The 6,000-nt window shown below is 29.3% G+C and overlaps 1 protein-coding gene across 1 annotated transcript in view; it reads right to left on the bottom strand.

The window, feature by feature from the left end:
* Positions 1 to 1,699: 1,699 nt before the first annotated feature.
* Positions 1,700 to 6,000, bottom strand: part of LOC127286077 (uncharacterized) — a 78,845-nt gene continuing 74,544 nt past the window's right edge. Inside the window, exon 7 of the mRNA XM_051312368.1 lies at positions 1,700 to 1,789. The gene's annotated coding sequence lies outside the window, so the exon portion shown is untranslated. The remainder of the gene's footprint in view (positions 1,790 to 6,000) is intronic.

Genomic DNA, 6,000 nt, shown 5'->3' with positions numbered 1-6,000 from the left:
ATTAAAGCACCTCATCAAGTGGTTAGATTGACACGGGCTTTTTCAGAAAAAGAGTTTTGGAAAGCCCGTGAATGGGAAAACTGGACACTGTTTTATAATATGGTTGTTCTTGAAAATATTTTGCCACCTGATCTTTTAATGCATTAGGCTCTTTTTGTTGAAGCGTGTTACCTATTAACAAAACAAGAAATTATGATTTCTGAAATTCATTTGGCCAATAAATTGTTACAAAAGTTTGTTAAACAAACACAGAAACTTTATTCGAAAGTAGCGATGACATCAAACGTTCATTTGCTTATACATTTGGCGAAAATTGTTCATCATTGGGGACCACTTTGGTGTCACAATGCTTATTCTTTTGAGTCAGGTAACGGATATTTATTAAAAGTCATCAACGCGGCTAGGGGAGTACAGCATCAAATATGTAGAGGAATTAGTTTGAAATATAGTTTTTTGGCATTAAAAGATAATGTTTATGACTTCTCTTCATTCACCGTTGAAAATTATTGAGATACAATTGGAATTCAAATTTAAAAAAAAAACTTGAAACTGAAAATATTAGGTACTTTGGCTCTTCAGTGTCAATTAGTGAAGAATGGTTACAAAGATTAAATTTATCCAAACAAACAGTGTTATATAAAAAAATAGTGAAAAATGGCTGTTTATATGTATCATCAAACAATAACAACGATCGTTCAAATAACTCTTATGCTCAATTAAAAAACGGTGATTACGTCAAAATTTTTTATTTCATTGTGGATAAATTATCATTTTCAGAGCATATAATTGTTCAAAAAATTGACACTGAAGAAGCTTATAATAATGTATATAATATGCTCAGGAAAATTAATGAACGAACTGCCGTGCCGACAAATGAGATTGAAAAAGTGTGCGTTCACATGAACATAAATAATGGTGAATATCTATGTTGTGTTCCGAATTTGCACTATTATTGAAGAAATAAAAATGTTTGAATTTTTTGACAAAATAAATTTATTTTTTATTAAAGGAATATTTATGCTTTACTTCAATGAACAAAAAACCTTACAATTTATTTCAAATTCAATTTTTAATTCTAAAATTAAGTATCAATTTATTTTAATTTTTAAATAATTCTACATTACGTCGTACAAGATGTCGTATAGGACGTCGTATACGCTCTAAAATTCCGTCATCGTATACGACGTCGCGTACGACGTCGCGTACGACGTCCGATACGACGTAACTCCTTACGTAAAACATTACGTAGTTTTTGATGTAGTATACTACGTCGTTTACTACGTCGACTTTTTCAATAGGGCATGTTAAATATAAATATTAAGTAAAATTTACTTTTTTTTTCCTTTGACATACTTTAACCTAAATATTGTAACTTACCTTGTATAGCACATATTTTTTGGGGATCGAGGCGTGGACGTGCCATAGAATTAGTTTTTCTAGTTCTATTAAACACCTTTCCATTAACGCTACTGTTTATAAGCGTTTGGAACCCGAAACATGCTTCAGCTAATTTATTTATATAAATTTTTGGTGACTTTGAAGAAAGTGCCACTACATCATATTTACTTTGGTCTATCCAAATATTGGTGCCTAGATGTACCTGGAATAAAAAATAAGTAAAAAAATTTAATTTTATTGAATTGAAACATTTTTTGTTATAAAGTGAAAGAGAGTTCTTCGAGTACGACGTAAATATTAAGTACCTTGTTCTTTTTTATTGCTCCAACTTTTTCAAAAGTTCGCTTTCCAGAAGCTTCGGCAGTACCAATTTCAATATCCTCAACATTTTCTGCAAATAATAAAAATAAGCATTAACTTCAGTAAAAGAAATCAAAATATTTTTTATATTCTACAAATAATGACTTTCAAATAATATTTTATTAAATATTTTAAAATTTGTAAAGTTTGTTAAATATGAAATACTATTAAATACATACTATCCAATTCATCTAATCTTCAAAGTAGTTTATTTTGAAGACCAACATTTCGGCGATTTAAATCATGTATTTCTGCATCTTTTGTTTTTAATGTATTTTTCAAATCTTCTATTTCTTCATACTGCTTTTCCACTTTTTTCAATATAGACATCTGTTCTGTTAATCTTCTAATCTCACTTAAGTGATCATCATTCTCGTAATAGGACAATTTTCTCTATTTCTATTTAAAATATATATATAAATAAAAAAATATATAAAATATATATTTAATATTTGGATTGAAGCAAATATTATAACGACAGGGAACCTTAGGAAGTGAAATGAAAAACTTTTGCAAATGACTCCTCCTCAAGAAATTCATCGTCAACCAAGACCAATAAATGAGAAAGCAAAATGAAAAGCTTCGGAATGGCGATCCTTTTTGTTATTTTACTCTGGTATATGTTAGAAAGATCTAATTCCAGCGGAAGTTTTAAATCACTATGCGTTACTCGTAGAAAGTATCTTTATTCTACTAAAGGATTCTATATCTGAAGAAGAATTAAGAATATGTGAAGAAAAATTGCTCATTTTCGTTGCTAAATTGCAGGAGATGTTTGGCAACAGCGTTATGACCTTCAACATTCATAGCCTACTACATTTAGTTAAATCTGTACGTAGAACGGTGGGGGGTCACTTTTCCCAAAAACTGTTTTCCAAAAAAAAATTTTCCCAAAAAAATGTTTTCCCAATATTGTAATTCCCAAAAAGAAATTTTCCCAATCGATTTATTTTTCCAAATAATATTTAAAATAAGAAAAATAAAAATATAAAAATAAAAGAGGAGGGGTACTGAATGTATGCAACTTCACTCATACAAACAAATCATAACTGCATCTAAAGTGTCAAAATTTTCGTACATTAGTCAATTTTCTCGTAAAAATTTAACAGTTTGTCAAGGTCAATATATATTTTCAAATTTTGTATACAAAAATCACCTGTTAATCTCATAATGGCGGAATTGATTGAGAGCAAAAAATCTTTCCTCTTGCACATCGAAGGATATTTGTACTACAAACACTCAGGTACAATACAAGGAAGGTACTGTTACCCTGAAGATCGTACTATAAAAGTTGCAACACATATGATATGTGCTCTGGCTTTCGTGCCACCTCAAAACATTGCCCGAGAATTTGAGTCCTTGCAAAATGAATTACCAGAAGAGTTGCGTGAAATATCAGAGTACTTTGACGCTACTTATATTCGGGGAAAACCTGCAAGAGGCCGACGTAGACACGTACCTCCTCGTTACGTTCCGGATTTGTGGACTCAATACGATGCAGTCATTCAACAAACTGCAAGAACAAATAACATATCCGAGGGGTGGCATAACAAGTTGCAGGTCGTTATAGGAAGAGATCACCCTAGTTTTTACGTCTTTCTAACTGAACTACAAAAGGAACAGTCAGACACTGAGGTCATGATGCGGCAATTGCAATCAGGGCAGCAAGTGAAAAAAATAGAGATTCTAAGAGAATACAAACAGATAAAAGATTATTTAATATTGTTTCGAAATATCACGAATACGTCGCTAACAATGATGTCGTTACATATTTAAAATTACTTGGCCATCACGTTCGAATGTGATTATATGAAATGATCCAGTACTAAAACACAATTTTGTTAAGCATTCTTTATTTACTTTTACATAATTTGGCAAAAAATAAAAATTTTGTAAAAATACAACATTGGGATACGTTTCTCTGGGAAATATTTTTTTTGGGACAATTTTTTGGTAAAATTATTGTTTGGGAAAACCAGCACTGGGAAACAATTTTTCTGGGAATAAAAGTACTGGGAAAAAATTTTTTTGGGAAACAGTTTTTGGGAAAAGTGTCCCCCAATCCGTAGAACAGGACCTTTATGGACTACATCAACCTTTCCTTTCGAAGGTGCAATTTTCTACCTTAAACAAGCAGTTACAGGACCTAAAGGGGTTTTCGATCAGATAGCAAAATGATAGCAAAACTTAGTTTTGATTATACTCTCAAAAAACTTGCAACGTCTGAAAAGTGTCTTAATTTTTGTGAAAATATTTTCTCTCATTCTAAATGTAAAAATGCTGTCAAACAAAGTAATGAAATAGTACTTCTGGATACTTTGGGAGAAAATGAAAAAAGTGAAAAACTGTTTAAACGTTGCATATACAAGTCTACAATGTTCCATAGTACAAAGTACAACAGAACCACTAAAACAAATGACACAATTGTCGTTTTAATGTCTAATGAAATTGACGAAATTACAGAGTTTTAGCTTATAAATGGAAATACCTTTATATTATTAAATTTTTTTAGCGAAATTTCTGACAATGCGATACCAGTTTCTCATATAAAAAGAATTCAACGAACTACATTAATCGTAAAAGTCCCATTAGAATTAATTCAGGAAAAATTAATGTATATGAAAGTGGATAATACTTTTTATATTTCAAAATTGCCAAATACAATAGAAATACAGTAATAACTATAATAAGCTAGAAACCGAATTATTGTAAAATACATTTATACAGAACAGAAGGATTTTATGTACATGACTTTGCGATACGGCCTTTTAATTGAGAGTACAATTATAATACCGTTTAATAAGATTATTGTAACTAGTTTAATAATTACTAATTATGTTCAGAACTTTTATACTGGACTATTATTTCAAACACACTAAAAATTGTAAATATTTAATGTACTTAAATATATTAATTCTTGAAAATAACGTCTCATTTATTTTCTAGAGATTATCATAAAATAAAAACATTGTTTTAATTATAATAAAGAGATGAAAAGGGTAAAAAACAGAAATTGAAAATATAGGGAAACAAGACCCAAGTAGCACGGAATATTAAAATGTCTGTCTCATGGTAATATTACAGTAATATTACAAAATATTTCAAGAACACATTTAAAATATTTGATAGATTAATTCTTATCTTTTTCTATTTTATTATAACAATCTTTAAAAATTTTATGCTATAGATAGAAAGCGAAAGAAGGTTATAGAACTCAATGGCGGACATTTTCTTGTTTTCATCAACATTTCATGAACTTTTTATTGAAATACTTTAAGCTTTTCAATGAAATATTCAGGAAATATTAAGGAAATATTTTGTGCTGTGTAGGTATAGAAAAACGGCGATTAAAATCAAAACAAATGTGGATAATTAGAGATGATATAGTAAAAGATAGAAGGTTATAGAACGAAGATTTAAAGTTATAGAAAAACGGTGATTAAAAACTAAAGAAATTTGGATAATAAGAAAGGAGATAGAAAGAGATAAAAGGTTATAGAACGGAGTTTTAAATGTTATAGAAAAACGTCGATTAAAAGCGAAAGAAATGTGGATAATAAGAAAGGAGATAGAAAGAGATAAAAGGTTATAGAACGGAGTTTTAAATGTTATAGAAAAACGTCGATTAAAAGCGAAAGAAATGTGGATAATCAGAAAGGACATAGAAAGAGATAGAAGGTTATAGAACGGAGATTAATAGTTATAGAAAAACGTCGATTAAAAGCGAAATAAATGTGGATAATAAGAAAGGAGATAGAAAGAGATAGAAGGTTATAGAACGGAGATTAATAGTTATAGAAAAACGTCGATTAAAAGCGAAAGAAATGTGGATAATAAGAAAGGAGATAGAAAGAGATAGAAGATTATGGAACGAAGATTAAAAGTTATCTAAAACAGGTGATTAAAAGCGAAAGAAATCTCAATAAATAGAAAGGAAATAGAAAGTGATAGAAGTATATAAACCGGAGATTAAAAGTTTTATAATTTTTCTATCACTTTCTATCTCAGATATAAAAGGAGATAAAAAGTGATAAGATTCCTATCTCTTTACTTCCAGCAGGGTAGTTATCAACTACTAACTGCTGCTGCTTTTGCCTGCTTTTAACTACTATTTCAAATCAAAATTAAAAATTAGACTATGCTCGGAGTAAGACTTTTTTTCCTGTGTACTTTAGAAAATAAGTGGATTTCTAAATTTTAAATTTAAAAGGTTTAAATTATTAAATGGTAAAAATAATAAAA

This window comes from Leptopilina boulardi, unplaced genomic scaffold, assembly GCF_019393585.1.
Source record: "Leptopilina boulardi isolate dan_hultmark-lab unplaced genomic scaffold, ZJU_Lbou_2.1 LbouV2_347, whole genome shotgun sequence".
NCBI classification, from domain to species: domain Eukaryota; kingdom Metazoa; phylum Arthropoda; class Insecta; order Hymenoptera; family Figitidae; genus Leptopilina; species Leptopilina boulardi.
The sequence above is the reverse complement of the archived record's forward strand: the minus strand, read 5'-3'. Positions and strand labels throughout refer to the sequence as shown.